Source organism: Pseudonaja textilis, chromosome 2 (assembly GCF_049901715.1).
Source record: "Pseudonaja textilis isolate UNSWEBS1 chromosome 2, rPseTex1.2, whole genome shotgun sequence".
Classification (NCBI taxonomy): Eukaryota; Metazoa; Chordata; class Lepidosauria; order Squamata; family Elapidae; genus Pseudonaja; species Pseudonaja textilis.
The window spans coordinates 44,867,674-44,885,022 of record NC_141991.1 but is presented as its reverse complement, the minus strand read 5'-3'; the positions used below and the strand labels follow the sequence as shown (position 1 = coordinate 44,885,022).

At 38.0% G+C, this 17,349-nt stretch overlaps 1 protein-coding gene across 1 annotated transcript in view; it reads left to right on the top strand.

The window, feature by feature from the left end:
- Positions 1–17,349, top strand: part of CHST13 (carbohydrate sulfotransferase 13) — a 44,629-nt gene that overhangs the window by 460 nt on the left and 26,820 nt on the right. The window lies entirely within an intron of this gene.

Here is a 17,349-nt window from a genome sequence, read left to right as displayed (position 1 = left end):
AACACCTAGGTTTAAGGAGACCCGCTTCGTGGCTTTCAGACCATGCCTCCTCCCCCCCCCCCCCTACCCCGCCCCGGCGAAGCTGTCCCGGACCGGAATGGGACAACTGGCCACGGCCAACTTTCGCCACAGGACAAACTCGCCACAGCCAACTCGCTGCTTGGACAACTCGCCAGCAGGACAATATGTAACAATTAAATTTAGTTATTTAAAATAAACAAAAAAAATGTTTTGATTTTTTTTTGTCATTCACGTTTCATTTTGTCCCTCCTTTTGCATCCTTTCTTTAATGGTTCTATTCCATCATTCCTTTGATATTGGTGTAAACTCTTGTCCCACAGCAAGTTGGCTGTGGCGACTTGGCCATGGTGAGTTGGCTGTGGCACATTGTCACAGATGTGTCCCAGAGGGGTTTCTCTTACCTCCTTCTGGTTAATGGAGACAAGCAGGCTTCCCATTCGTAAGGCAGCAGAATGCAAACACTCCGTACTGTGGTTAATTAAGACTTTATTTGGGAGTTTGCTTTGAAAATATCATTGACAAATAGAAAAAAAATAACATAATATTGATACAGGCTACCGTCCCTAGCTTTTACAGGTAGTCCTTGACTTACAACAGTTCATTTAGTGCCCTTTCAAAGTTACAGCGGCACTGTAAAAAGTGACTTATGTTTTTCACACTTGGCGACCGTTGCAGCATTCCTATGGTCACATCATCAAAATTTGGATGCTTAGCAACTGGTTCATATTTATGACTGTGTCCCAAGGTCATGTGACCACCTTTTGTGACCTTCTGACCAGCAAAAGCAATGGGGAAGCCAGATTCACTTAACAACTGTGGCAAGAAAAGTCATAAAATGAGGCAAAAGTCACTTAATAAATGTCACATTTAGCACCATAAATTTTGAGCTCCTTTGTGGTTGTAAGTCGAGGACTACCTGTACTTAAATGGGTGCGATTTCTGAGAATAGCTAGGAAGGAGTGGGCTTCAGGGCAGAGGGAAAAAAGATATTGAGAGATGTCAATTGGTGAAATACTTTTCAGTCTGCTGGCTTCCGTGAAAAGATTTTAGTGGTTTTATTTTCATGCCGAGACATGAACCAGCAGGATTAATTGATTTTCAACAGGTAACTGAGTCAACATCTGGAGAAGAACTTCTGATACAAAATTGTCTTACGAAGTTTCCAGGTGTCCGGGGTACAAGAAGGACAACAATATAGATAATATATAGCATATTACCTTAAAAATCCCAATTAACTTCGTGACTTATTTTGAAGTGGTTTCAAGTTTAGGTTTCTTCATTGTATAGCCATAAAGGACATTGAAAACAATTTGCATAAAATACATTGCATGCTGATGAGCTTGAAAGATGTACAGATAAGTCAAGGCTTCAGTTTAACTGACTTCAGCTAAAGGGATAAGTGGTGAAATCAGCTGGCTTTCCCTTTAGATTCATATGCTAACTTTTCTGAATTGAAATCAATTCGTCTTAATATTGTGCAAGTCATTTGTGAGCAACATTGATAAGCAAGTACAAATTTACTATGATTGGTAAGTAAGTAGAGTCGTAGAAGTGACTCCAGGAGAACTCCTAAAATTGCAAATTTTAGCTAAGTTTACTCCACTGGTGGTTGCACATTTTGACACTGGAGTGTGATATATAGAATGTGCTTGCTGCAAACTGAGATGTGCTTAGTGTTTAAAAATCTTACTTTGGCATAAATAGCACCCAGAATATCTGCAATGGAGATAGAATTGGAATAGAAATCCAGCTATTCCTATATAGGCCTTAATTTCTTGGATTCTAGCAATTTTTAATACCTGTCCTGAGAGTATGGTACTGATCTAACTGAGGAGGTGGTCCCATCTGAAGAAAATCAGGAAAATTGAACTTAGGAACTCTAAGACAAAAAGTAAAAGTGGAAGCTTCCGAATGTGTGGAGATACCGTGTAATTACAGTCACTACTCAGCATTTCTTACCTCCCCATTTCCGGTGCATTTGGAGTGTAAGCTCTTAAACTTAGAGACGGAAAGCTAAAAACTTACTTTAAAATTCCTTTGTCCCCTTCTTTACTCCCTTTTTTCTGTCTACATTTGCTCATTTTTTCTTTATTCCCCCACCATCCGGCGCTATGATGAACTATCTCTCCTTCTTCAATCTCTCTTTATAATGATTATAAATATGTATACTGGGGAAAGGAAAATTGATTGTTGTAATTGATTGTTAAATAATTGAATTAACTGATTTAATAGATTTATTAATAATAGTGATAGTTATACTTTGATTAGATATATAGGGAAAATAGTAAGAACATTAAGTATTATTTAATTAATAACTATAGGATTTTATATATTAATATTATAATTCATTGTGCGATCACAATTAACCCACTCGGGGAAGAATATAATACTGTTTGTGTTTAGAAGTAATACTTTTTATGGGATACGAATAAAATAAAATCTTGGAGGCAAAGCAGTACAGATGGGAAGGAACTGAAATGCATATAAGTGTCGCACTCCATATATACCCTTCTTGATCATATATGCCATGCTGTCTTCAGCTGTTCTGGACTCATAGGTAATAATACCCATGGTTTGTTGAGGCAGTAGGAATACTCATAGGTAAAGATTCCCTGGAAAGAAAGCCCAGTGAGAAGCTCTCAAATAGTAAAGCAGTTCCAGTTCTCTTCCTCTGTTCCCTTGATTCCTTAGCTCTTCCCCAAAATTCATCGACATTCCATGGGTCACCTAAGTGAGACTGGCTGTGCACAAACTCAACTGAAAAAGTTTTCCAGATTCAAGAATGTGCAGTTACCTAATGGAGCTCAGAATATGCTGACAGAAGCTTCTTTCACAGATGCTTGGCTTTAACTGGATGGGGCTTGTGACACAAATAGAAGAAGTTGGAACTCACTCATATATTTATTTTCTGGGCTCTATCCCTCCCTTCCTACTTTATATAGCGAGAGAGACCCACTGCATAGAGAAATGCATTTTTCAATAGGACTTAATCATACTTAACTGTGTATTTGTTCCATTAATTTAACTGGAACTTAAGCACAGGTGTCACATTCCCTATACATGCCTATTTGGAAGTTCCATTCAATTTGATGGGGATTATTATTTATCGTGTTTAGTATAATAGGAAGCATGAATTTCCTCTGAAGACTAAAGCCCGTGTAACTAAAAGGAAGAGATTCAATGAATGAGAGAGCAACTCTTCTTTATATAGCAATTCAAAAGAAAGTCAGTGTAGGTTGTTTGCAGCTTAAAAATGCATGAAACTATATAGCTTTGGTATCAATGTTCGTGATTCCTATGGTATTTTTCACCATTATTTTACTGCATCTGAGACTTTGAGTTGACAATTTTATTTGCCTTTGGAAAGGTTGTGTATTTAAGGAATACTCATGACAAATCCTTCGGGTGAAGACATTAATGTATTTCAATGGATTTAACTGATAATTTTCTAAGGCAGAAATAACTTGGATTTCATATAATGGCTGGTTCAGGAGTTCCAAGTATTGGCAAGAGGTTATGAATTGGAAAAAATATTTCTGTACAGCTGTAACAAATTGATCTACATATCGGTTCAATTCATCATTTGGCTACTTATTCAAGAGGTGCCAAGCTTAGATAAGCCATCCTTCCCTCTGACCCCTGCCTTCCTTTTGGTTCTTGGAAGTATATAGTTTCTTCATTTTAGAAATGTCCATGTGACTCTTGTGAATCAAGAAAATGCCAGTATTTCTCAAGAATATTTTACCAGTTACCAGGATTAAACTGATGTGTTGACCTTCTTTAGCACTGTAAATTGGAAGTAACATGTTTAGTATAGTGTGTTAATGAGAAGAATATAATTATTTGGTTGGGTATTATACAATATGAGCAATGTGTTGTGGGATTGGTATATGTTTAAAATATATTATTGGTCATTCTTCAGAAGTTCTGCAATTTGGAGAGGATTATATTTTGGAATAATAAAATAATAGATTTGGAAGGAATTGTAAGGTTCATGTAGTGTAACTTCAGCTTGTTGTCTTTTTTAATGTATCCTTTGCTTTGACACTTCTGAGAACTGAATCCCTTTAAAAAATACCTGACTCAGTCTCAGATATAGAGCCTTGCTGTGTTAGTGCCATCTTGCTTGTTCAAGGTTGAGACTATCATTGATAAACATATGAAAAACTTCTGAGAGGTGTCTGGTTAGAAATAATCATTTTCTCAGGTAGGAATACAATCTTGTTTTATCCCAGTTTTATTTTATACCCCAGATTTCTAGGTTTGGTCTTGCCTAGTTTTTCTTACAAGTTCCTGTAAAGTCATCCCATGATGCTGGGAAGCTTATTTGATTTCTGGAATGTTCCTCATTGTTAGTGACAGAAAGACAAAACTTTATTTTGGTCATTGACCAATAAAAATACAATGAATAAAACAACAAAAAATTATCCCCTAACCACAGGGACTATTAGTAGAGATATGTGGGTGAATCTTACATATAATGTAGCAAAATTTTGCTACTTTTAGAGAATAGATATGTTATTTAACAGACAGTGCAGGTAAAGGCTGTCAGAGTGGCCCAAAAATGTAAATAAAAGAGGTATAATCAACTCATGGCGAATGTCCCTATAGAACTGGCAATACAGAAGAACATGGATTGTGGTTTCTATGGCATCCATATCACAAGAACAATACAGATAGTCCTCAACTTACAATTGTTCATTTAGTGACTTTTTGAAGTTAGAACAGCACTGAAAAAGGTGACATGATCATTTTTCACACTTATGGCCACTACAGCATCCCCGTGGTCATGTGATCAAAATTCAGATACTTGGCAACTGGCATGTATTTATGACAGTTGCAATGTCCCGGGGTCATGTGACAAGCATGCATTGGACCATGTGATCACCTTTTGCAACCTTCTGATAAGCAAAGTCAATGGGGAAGCCACTTAACTAGTTTATTAACAAAAACTGCAGTGATTCACTTCACAACCATGGCAAGAAAGGTTGTAAGATGGGACAAAAGTTAATTAACAACTTTTTTGCTTACCAAACAGAAATTTTGGGCTCAATTGTGGTTGTAAGTCGAGGACTACTTGGTCTTGTTTCTGTCTGTGTTTTTCCAAAGCCTGCTAGATTTTCACACTTAACCTGAAACAATCTTTTTGAAAAGCCAGCTTTGGAGTCTCAAAGTAAACTTTTATGGCATATCTGCTCTATTGTCCCACATCTGAATGGTAACAGTAAAAATGAATCGCCCAGGATAAGCCAATAGGCTATAAAATGTTAATGGAAAAACTACAAGCAGATTCCTTGTGGTTAATTCTATCAATTATTTATAGCCATCATGATCTCTTGTAGTCTTTTCTATGAATACATCCAACTGTTCCTAGTGCCTTCCAAATTGGGGCCATCTTGGAGTTCTGAGTTCTAATTGTGCTTTGCAGTGTTCTTTTATAGCAACTCTCAGTTTCCGTTGAAAGAATCCTTGACAATCCTAATCCTATCTGAAGTATCCAGGGAAAACATCTCAATTTTAAATCCCTTTCAAATGAACTTTGAATGAATGAAATGACATGGTTCAAGAACACTTTTGAAAGAGGTCTCTCATTGGATGAGTCTGATTTTAAGAATGCTTATATGTCATATTCTTGTATTTGACAGGTGATCCATCCCCAGTGCACATTTAAGATGTTACCCACATTAGTTTCACTAGCAAATCTGATGGATCTCAATGCTTAAAACAATAATAGAGTGATTATTAGGGATTGACAAAGGTTTGGAACAGGCTAAACTGGTATAAAAGGTGAAGCTTCATTTGCACAAGAATATAATTGCATTTATTTATTTATTTTTGAACAAATTTTATTGATTTTCCAAAACAATACACAGACAAACAAAACATAAAATATAATGACATAGGAATTTTTTTTTCTTAAAAAGCCAATACAACAACTTATTTAAAGACAGAATTATTCCAAGTTATCACATTTCCAAACAAGCATATAATTGCATTTATTTAATAAGGCCTTATTTACATGGATTTACTCAATTAATCCTATCTTGTTTGCAGGAGTTTATACTCCCCCCTCAATGTAATAAGTGACTGCAAGTTTCTGTGCCCTTAGGCCAGTTGAACATTTGTGTACCTAATCCTATTCCACCTGGAGAGCTCTAGTCTTTCTCATTCCAAGTAGTGTTAAGATGTGTAGATTTCAAGCCTCAGAATTGTCAGAAATGATACTTCCAAGTGAAGAATTCTACAAGTGAAGATTCGCCCTCCCAAAGGCAAACTTGGCCACAGTCCCACCCGTAAAAGCTTTTTAGAAGAAATACAATGTTGGTGGAGGTGTCTTTTGCTGTACTAGAGGGCAATGGAGAAGAAAAAAGCCAAAAACACACAATAGAAGATAAAAGTGAAGAGTTAAAGTCTTCCTTCCTCTCCAGGCCCCTTTCTCCTGAGTCAGAGAGGTGGTGTAAAACTAAGGCAGAGGCATTATTTTAAATCTTATCCAAGTCCCCAGCTTTTAAGAGTTGACTGTGCTGTGGTTTTATAGATGTGGCTTCTGTTTAGCTAACCCACAGCATATGAAGCAAAAAATTGAATTATGGCTCTACTTTGATGGTTGATAGGTTTAGGGCTCAAAAAAATTGAGTCTGTCCCTTTAAATGTAAGCTAAGAATCAACCTCTTTTTTTTATCAGTTATGTCCTTACTAGTTTTTCACAGCACTTATGTTGTTTTTTATTCTAATGGTTTTTAGCAAGGACATTGTTTTCCCCACAATATTATTTCAGAGTGTGACAGCGTGATCAAGGCAAAACGAAGTTATCTGAGATGATTTATGCTGTGCAACTTCAATTTGTTTGCAAACTTGGTACATAATCTCCCCCAATCAGACTGAAAAAAAATCTAAATATGGCAAATTGACAGAAAGATATCCTATCCATATTATACACTTGCTGTAGTGACAATATGCCTAGAAATATTACAATATTACAAAACTGTAATTTGCCTACAGTTCAAGGTGTGTCTGATAGATAATGCACAATTTTCTCAATATTATATTATTGAGGATCAGAAGCTATTGTTTTCATCTGTTCTTTCACAAAATAAAGTTACACTGTTGGTTGTTGATTTACTGTTGATTTTGTAGCAGTGCAACAACTGATTCTAATCTAGTTTTTCATTCATCTTTTGATGATTCCAAATTACCCTAAGACATTTATGTTGGTGTGTTTCAACAGTCAAAGAGAAGAAGGGACGATTCCATATTAACCACTTTGGATGCCCAGAGGAAAGGGAAGCACAAATGGGAATATCTAATTTTGCAGCACTTCTGTTTTCTATAACAAAAGTGTTACTAACCCTTTGATTGCAGATACCTCACATATCTCTTTAGATGGAGGAATTTGGGAGAAAATCAGCAGGAGTCTAAAATTGTTTGCTTTGAAACTAAATGTGGCAATTCAGTCAGCAGTTGGCTGGCTTTGCAAAATTTACTGTTTACACATTTTGCATGCTTCAGAATATTAGATACTTCTATTTCCTGTGAGAGTTATTTTTAAAAAATATCACCTTCTCCAAAACCCTTCCTCTCTTTCTGTCATGAAGGGGTTCCTCACTTCTGGGAGAATATAACAACTATTGTCTCTTGCCTTTTTGCACCTTTCTGCATCTGTATTGTGTAAGTTACACATTTATTTATTTAATTTCAGCTCTGGGACTAGAAAGGCTAGCTTCAGATTTAAAAAAAATGCATCAACAGGGAAGGCTGATGCCACTTTTACAACACAGTTTGATGTTTTTCAGAAGATGAAAGGAGAATAGAGTCTTTTCAAAAATGGTTGGCGTTCTGTTACTAATTTCATCGTTTATGAATACTGTAATCACTCCAAGGCCTTTGGAATAAAATTGTCCTAAAGCGAAGGAAAATGGTGAGAGGAACACCCATGCTGTTCACATGGCGGAATGTTAGGTTTGAAAAAAGAGAATTTCGGAATGTAGATGATCCCTCTTATTCAGGAGATGGGAATGTTCATTTGCCCACGAGTTATACAGTCCTTGACCTATGACCACAACTGGGACCTGGAAAATTCATAATTAAGTGGTCATTAATCAAGATATAATGTGATCGCATTCACAACCTTTTTTTCTTTGGTCATTAAGTGATTGACACATATACAAATTCAAGTTAGAATTAGGAACAGAATTTGTTCTTAACCAAGAACCCTCTTTAACAAAAGCAGTTTGATTCCTTCCTCATGGACTGTCTCCTTTTGCAGTCCTCAACTTACAATCACAATGAAGCCCCAAATTTCTATTGTTAAGCAAGGCAGTTATTAATAGCAATAGCACTTAGGCTTATATACCGCTTCACAGTGCTTTACAGCCCTCTCTAAGCAGTTTACAAAGTCAGCATCTTGTCCCCAAAAAATCATTATTTTACTGACCTCAGAAGGATGGAAGGTTGAGTCAACCTTGAGCCAGTCAGGATCGAACTGCTGGAAGTGGACAGAGTTTGCCTGCAATACCACATTTAACTACTGTGCCACCACGGCTCTTAAGTGAGTTACATCCGATAATATAACTTTTGTTTGCCACAGTTGTTAAGCAAATCATTGCAGTTAAATGAATCATGTGGTCATTAAGCAAATCTGTGTTCTCCCATTGATTTTACTTGTTGGAAGACAGTTGAGAAGGTTACAAATGATAATCACCTAACCCCAAGACAGTGTAACCGTGATAAATATGTGCCAGTTGCCAAGCTCCCAAATTTTGATTGCATGTCCGTGGGGATGCTGTAACAGTGGTTAAGTATGAAAACCAGTCATAAGGCACTCTTTTTAGTGCAGCTGTAACTTCCAATGGTCACTAAATGAATGGCTATAAATCGAGGACTACCAGCATTTGAATTTGTCTTAACTGCTGTAAGAAAAAGGAGAGAAAAATCACTTGCTTGCAATGAGAAAAAAAGTCTTAAATAATGTTTAGTATCCTCAGTTACAGAGGGAACTGAGGAAAGCTACAGATTTGTTTTTATATTAAAAATGCTAATGATCAAGTGGTGGGAGAGGAAATTTTTTATTTGGTAGGATTCAGGGGATGACTGGAAAAAAATGCTGGACATAAACTTGAGTTTTCTCTGAGAGTTCTGCTTTAGCATTGCAAATAGTAAGGATAGGAAAGAGATCTGTTTTTATTCGTGCATTTTTCTCTCTGTACATTTTGCTTGCAGCAGCTGTTTGTAGTGTGCTGTTTAGTTGCTGTGTTTGAACTGGATTAAATCTTCTCCCAAGGTGAAATTCCTCCCTTCTGCAATATTTTTTTTTAACACTTCCTCAGGCTTGGAAACGGTTTGGTTGGCTCCAAATAGAAAAGTTGTCAGGGACAAACCAGAAATCTATTTTGTGTGTCTCTTGGGACCTTCCTTTGATTTTTATGACTGTTGGTCAGGTACTCATCCAGTTCAACCTCACTTTATATCCTTCAAGCTAATGTTAAAAAAAACCTAAAGAATGTAGAAAGGCAGTTTGATTTAGCACACGGGTGTCAAACTCTCTGCGTGATGTTGTTGTCACGTGATGTATCGTGACGTTTTCCCCTTCACGGAGCTGGGGTGGGCGTGACCTGTGCATGATGCATCCAGCTGCCAGTTTGACACCCCTGATCTAGTGGTTAAGGCATCAGGCTAGAAACTGGGAGACTGTGAGTTCAAGTCCCATCTTAGGCATGAGATTCCACCTGGAAACTTTGGGCCAATCACAATTTTGATCATGTGGTCATGGGGATGCTGGAAATGTTATAATTGTGAAAAACAGTCATAAGTCACATTTTTCTGTGCAGTTGTAATTTTGCATGGTCACTAAACAAACTGTTGTATGTCAAGGACTACCTGTATTAGGTATGTTCACCATCTTGAATTATAAAAATAATAGAAATAGCATTACTGTGGCAAAAAAAAGTAAAGGCAGTACCAATAGTAATGGACGCCTTGGGTGCGGTCCCAAAACAATAGGAAGACCACCTGAACACCATCGGCACTGACAAATTCACCATCAGTCCATTGCAAACGGACAGCTTATCTCCTTTGACGATTCCTGTAACACCTTCAAACATCCACACCTGCCTTTCTCAGGCCCTTAGGAAGGACAATAGGGAGACAAAAATGCTGAATCCAGTCTGAACACCTGGCTGACTGCTCAACAAATCATAATAAGGGCAAGATTTAAAAAATTCTAAATTAAAAAGAATGATACAAAAAAGTAAGATAATAAAAGCAAAGTAGGAAAAAAAAGACATAAAACATTGTAAGTAGGAATGGTTGATAGCAGTTTTCCTCCTTTTCCATTGTTCCCAACCATTAACTGCTACTAAAACATTTGCACTTTTATTTGAACATTGAGTATTATTGGATATAAGGTTGACTCAGCCTTCCATCCCTCCGAGGTGGGTAAAATGAGGACCAAATTCTTGGGGGCAATAGGTTGACTCTAAACCACTTAGAGAGGACTGAAAAAGCACCGTGAAGCGGTATATAAATCTAGTGCTATTGCTATTATTGCTTGCGTCTATTTAAATTATTCGCTAATTGTTTTTGATGCAATTACAATTGAATCTTAATATTTTCCCCTTAGAAATTACATTCCTACTTGCCTTGCTCTATAAAATCTTGCTTGCAGGGAGACCACGCCTGCCTGAATTAAGTTCAGCTTCTGTTATGAAGATACAGAGTCAGTTTTACTACCACTGCATATTCTTTAGTTATTCAACAGGGTTATTCATCTTTGCCAGACTTGGGCCAAATTAGTTCTTTCTGCTGTCAGTATGTATCTTAGCAGATTGTGATACTGTTTTTATCCACTCTGGAATTATTCCTAACAAAAATGTTTGTGGTTTCAATTATTTTTAAGATATCTTGGTGTATTTCCTTCCAATGCTTCTGGATCTTTTTTACATGGCTACCACATGTAATCATCTGCATTTTTTTTTATTCTCCTCTGCTTCCATTTCTATTTCAATAACAACATATGCAGTAAATGTGTCCCAATAGATGATCTTGATTCTGTAGATGATCTTGATTCTCTCATTTTACTGACCTCGGAAGGATGGCTGGCTGAGTCAGCCTTAAGACCCATCAGGATCAAACTCCAGGCTGTGGGCAGAGTTAATCAAACATAATGTGATAATGGCAGTTGATCAAATATATTGCAGAAATGGGCATGGAATACAATTTTTTTTAAAGGATCATGTTAAACTTTTGTAGATTTGCCAAGGAATCCTGGCAGAATGCTTAGTACAATGCTTAAATCTTTAGTTCCCTCAAAAGCTGTCGTATTGGACTATGTGTTATATTACTTTATTTTTATAAGCCTTTCCATTTCTTCAATGATGAAATCCTAGCTTAAATAGAAGGGAGTAAGATAAGTTGGAAAGATTTAAAAAATTGTGCTGTATTCTCTATTCTTCGGGAACTGTACCATGAACTGGAATTCATCAGTTCCAGATGTGGAATTGGCAGACAAACTAGAAACAAACTGTGCAGGCACGTGTTGCCATCTGAGAATGTCAAGTTTGAGCAATACATCATAAGGAAAATCTATTTCTCTCATTTGTTGATTTATATGACGTTCCTGGAGCTAATTTACAATGCACGAAAGCAGTCATGTGAAATATTAGCACAGAATGGACAAATGTGGTCATATTTATTCCAGAAAAGCTCAGGATTCATTAGGTCAGTTTGAACGTGATTTACATGTTGTCATGTGAAGCAGTAGGTGAAATAACCATGTATAGCGTGGCTTCGTGAAACAAAGCATACATTGTGCCATTACTTCCCACATTGTACAGTGGATAGTATCCTCCATTTATAATTCAATCATATTTTTCCATTGCTGTTTCTCTTTTTTTCTGTCTCTCTGATTGCACAAAGTCTGACTATTTTGCGATGGGCAGAAGAAGGATGTATTGTCCATAAATGTAGAGCTTCTTTGTGCTACTATTCTGTCATTCTGTTTGTTTGGTTTAACTATGCGGTCCTTGGTGCTCTCTGAGCTTGGTTGTTTCATTACCCAACTTGCTAACATCATCAGTACTAAAAGGGAGTGGGCTTTGCTCTCTCTTTAAATACAAGTGACTTGCCCTACCAGTGTTGGTGGGAGTGCTCTTGGTGGTTCCTTGGTTAGATTGTTACCTACTGTTTGTTTATTTGTCTGATTTGGTAGGCTTTTAATTGGAGTATTGTTTACTGCTTGATAATTGATCTGGCATTAATCCTGTTTGTTTTAAATACGCATGGTTTTTATGCAGGAATATGCAGATGAATTTATCTGAGCTCATTACCCTTTTTTGATGGGTTTGTATTAAGATTTGTTGTACATCTTATATGATATGAAAGATTTAATATGAGATTCTTTTTCTTCTTGCTCCTTCCTTTGGAAAGGAAGCAGTTTAAAGCACTTTTGTATTCTGAGTCAATTTGTTTAAGAGGCTTTTGTAAAACAATCTTCCAGTTCTTTCTCAGGGATCTTAAGGGATTAAAAGCAAAATAAAAACAAAAATCCTCTCTATATGTAACTGTTGGTTAATCACCTATGTGCTCTCAGAACAATGCTGGAATTTGTCAAGCTTTAATTAATACGAGGGCTATCCACAAAATAGATTACGTTTTCGTCTGTAGCAAGAAGGGGCAGAGCTAGCGTGGCCATCTTTGGTCTGTGCGTCCACCATTCAGTCTGCATCTAGTCGTGCTAGTGGGAGGTTCGTATCATTGCCCGTTATTTCACAGCAAACGTTTGAAATGTGTGCTGCAATTGAAAATCCCGCGAGTTGTGAGGTGCAATCAGTGATAAGGTTTTTGTTGGCAAAAAACCATAAACCGATTGAAATTTTTCGGCAACTGTGTGAAGTGTACGGGGACAACATCATCACTGAAGGTGGAGTGCGCCAATGGTGCATTAAGTTTAAAAATGGCCGAACTACGGCACTCGAGAAGTCCTGAATGCTTTCAAGTGGGAGATTTTTCCTCATCCGCCCTACAGCCCCAATCTTGCACCAAGCGACTACCACTTGTTTCCGAGGATGAAGACCTGGCTTGGAACACAGCGCTTTGACGACGACGCAGAACTGCGGGCGGGCCTGACTGACTGTCTCAAAACTCAGGTGTCAAAGCACTGTGTTCCAAGCCAGGTCTTCATCCTTGGAAACAAGTGGTAGTCGCTAGGTGCAAGATCGGGGCTGTAGGGCGGATGAGGAAAAATCTCCCACTTGAAAGTATTCAGGACTTCTTGAGTAATCCATTTTGTGAATAGCCCTCGTAGAATTAAGTTCAGTCTAGTCTTACATATTCTGTATTGGAACTTGGCAGGGTCTTAGTATGCGTGTCTGGATTTTTCACTGCATGCATTATAAACTCTTGCTCTGCTCCGCGTTTTGTCTTTTTTAGACATTTGGCCATCGTGAGTATAAATGAAAATACCATTAAACATGGACTTATCTTTGATTGGGTTTTTTAGTGGATTGGTGAGGGAAGTCATGCCAACCTCCAAATACCTGGTGCTGATTATTTGCAGAAAAGTTAATAAGGTAGGCAGCTTGTCTTTCAGAATATACTAATTCAGTATGTGGGTGGTGGATGAGAGGGCTTGTACGAATGACAACTTTTTCAGGCAAAAGAATGACAATTGCACACAGAAAATTAGAGATAAAGGTACAGCATCCAATACATCTGCACTCTAAAGGAGGAATGTCCATTTGAGCATCTCAGGACTTGGTTACTTCGTTGCTTGTCTTGTTGTGGTTGAATATTACTATTTGCTATAAATGGTTTGTCAGACAGCACTGTAGGAAAACAGCAATTGTTAAATAGGCATAGACATTTCATTAACTGAAATTAATTATTTCAAATGCTCTGGCTTGATTGGCAGAGTGAATCAATTAAAATATGCATCTGAACGTTGTTTGTTTCCCTTATTTTGTTTGCTTCTATTTTTCACAGTCAAACTGACTTCTTACTCCTAGGCTTTTTAGGAGGAAACTACTTACCTGCTGTGTGTGCACTGTGGTAAATACAGTACAACCTGTTACAACAAGCTATGATTATCCCTTCCCCCAAAAAACAGAAACAATAAAAATGCAGCTGCAATCCTTTGCCTTCTCCACCCTTCTTATTCATTACTAATTATGCTACTTAGTCTATTGTTGTGGAATTTCCAGGCCATTTAAGAATATATTTTCAATTGAGGCTTCTAATCCCAGATAATCTTCATATAGCTTGATTCTATTTTAATTCCTTCACAATTGCTTTTAAATAGAACAAAATAAGAAATTAATTAGAATTTCATAAGAGGCCAAGTTCAGAACAAACAAATGAAGCCCAGGTAGCCTCAGGTCAATCCTGGGGTAATCCTGGATAATGTCAATACTTAATCATAGGATTCTGAGCCTTGTGAGATTGATAGAATAATTGTTAAGGAGAAAACTGGCATGGCTATTGGACAGTTTCTGAATAGAGTGAGACATTAATAAAGAACTTTTCTTTTGTTTGCAGCAAGTTGGCTTTAAAATTAGTGGAAAGTCAAAAAGTTTTTATTCTGAGAGTCTTGCAAAACCAACAAGGGGATTAGGGATAATCTGATGCTCTGTCCAACCAGAGACATTTAAATAAAAAAGTGGGGGGGTGGGGAAATCTATGGCTTCTCTAATTGTTAAGCTCTCTTGCTTGCAGATATTTAAAAAACTAAAAGTAGTGAGAAAAACGTGTAGAAAAAGATCATTTAAAATATGCTCTATTTATCCTTTGACAAAAGGCAAATCCAGTCAGCTACTAAAATTTTGTTCTCTCTCATCTAATATGAAGAAAGAACAGAAATAGCCCTGAGCCACAATAATAACACTATCTGAAGAATTAAAATCAGTCTAAATAAAATCAGAATGGGATTATGCTTGCATTTTCCTTACATAGCTGCGGGAGCAGCATTACTGTTTAAGTCACTGTGAAGCATGCTAGAATTTTTCAGATGTTCACTAATACTAGTACAGCATTAATGGGAAATCAATCTTTCTTCTCCATGATAAAGCCAAGGAAGCTGAAAAGTATGAAAAGGTTAGCACATATTAGTGCTTATATGTCTAAAAACAAGCACAGAGCTCTCATTGTATATCATTATTATAATGTATTGAGCTGGTTCACAGATTTTACATCTTTATTGCTTCGTATTTGTGCTTTGAGAATTTGAAGACAGCTGTCAAGTTCACAGTCAAGATAAATTTGCTTAAGTAAGTTAGTTCCAGGAACGGAGTATTCTCCACTTGGAAGAAACAAAAATAGTTATTTTGGAAAGCGTGGTCATTGGACTTCCAGGGAAGCAATTATAGATTGGACACAGTTCCGAAAAGTAGAGCTGATGGCCACAGTGGAATGCAAAGCTGGTAATTAGACTGGTGATTCCTCTTCAGGCAAAGAGATTTGAGATTGCCCACAAGTGCTCCAGACAACTGCTCCTTATGAGGACACTATGAGGCAGTAGTCTCTGATGAGTTTAGACATTTAGAGACAAGGGAATAACCATCTTGTTCACTCCAGGGGTGGGATTCAAATATCCCAGCAACTGGTTCACTGCCTGGTTGCTGGGTGGGCATGGCCTATCAGAACTTCCTGTTTCCAGCTTCCGGTGGGCCTCCAGAGCCCGGGGAGGCTGTTTTCACCCTCCCAAGGGTCCAGAGGCCTCCCTCGGACCTCTGGAAGGGCAAAAATGGCCTCTCCTGGGCTTTGGAGGCCCTCCAGAAGCCAGAAACCAGGCCCATTTCTGGACTTCCAGAAGGCCTATTTTCCCCCCCTCCCAGAGCCTCCCCATGGAGCCTGCACTTACTTGCATCATGTGGAGACTTCGGGGAGGGGAGGGGAAGGGTGGGCGGGGCCAGCTGGTCAGTTGAAATACCGGTTCGGTGAACCAGATGTAACTTTAACATCGGGTTTGCCTGAACCAGTCCAAACCGGTAGAATCCCACCCCAGCTGTGGTCAGTGCCATGATCCCGATTCAGGACTGAGATTCCAAATCTGAAGAAGCTGCTCCAGCTGAAGCTGTGGAATGTTAGCCTCAGGAGACACCAAGTCAAGAGCCCACAGGCACCCTCTGTACAGATGAGACAATCAGATGAGGATGACATTAGCCTCCTGGTCTCTGCACCCAGCAAGTAGCAATAGCAATAGCTCTTAGACTTTTAAACCACTTCACAGTGCTTTCCAGCCCACTCTAAGTAGAGAGGAGTGCAGAGCAAAGATGTTCCATGAGGCCACTTGCTAAGCAACAGAATAAATTTCTTGATGAATCAAAGCTGGCTGCAGCTGATTTAAGTGGCAACCCCAACCCATGTTCTTCTCCAATTCTTGCACAACATTCCTATGAATCTTGTTCATCTAAGAAATCTTTAAACTTCTGACCTCTGGACTAGCTGGCAACCTGACTTGGCTCTTAGGACCCTGTATTGGATTTGGATTATTCTTCTGTATGCTCCCATTAAAAGCAAACTGTATGTATGTGTGTATGTATGTATTATGTATATAGTATCAACGGTTGGGGGAGGTTGCTCTTTTTTTATTGGAAGTTTGCCCATCCCAATGCCACCAAATGTGCTGAACTGCAGATCCCTTCCTTTCAACTAACACAGCTATTCTTGGATGGCAAACCTGTGAGAATAGTAGAACATATGGCCTCCATATATCAGAGGGCCAGTTTGGTATGTGCTTAAGGCGATGGCCTAAAAATCAGGAGACACTGAGTTCTAGTTTCATCTTAGGCAGGAATACTGGCTACCACTCTCTCTCAGCCCAACCTCCTCATAGGGTGGTTGATGTGGGAAAAAAAGGAGTAAGAAAAAATCATTAGGTATGTTAGCTTTGAGTTATGTACGAAGAAATAAAGTTGGGGAAAAAAATCTAATAAATAACATCTGGATGGCATCCATTTGAGGGAAATTGACCTAACCTATTCTTCATCTGGAAACACTTCTTTCCAGATCGCTAACCGCCTTGACTTCTAAGTCCCCATTGCCCATCCTTACCTGTGGACTTAACAGTTTGCCCTTACAGTAATACTTCTATCCAGTTGCATCCAAACCCACATTTCTGTATCACATCCACTACTATATTTGATTTCAAAAAGAAAAACTCTTTAGAGGCCACCCAATAGCAAAATAGCCCTCCAATGCATCTTCAGATAATTGACGTAAATTGTAATTGATAGTACACTTCAAACTACTTGGTTGTTGCTAAACCCCAATATAAAATCAGTAAGATCCAGCAAATATATTCTGCTGAAAATATCAGTTGGCCTATAACAATTACTT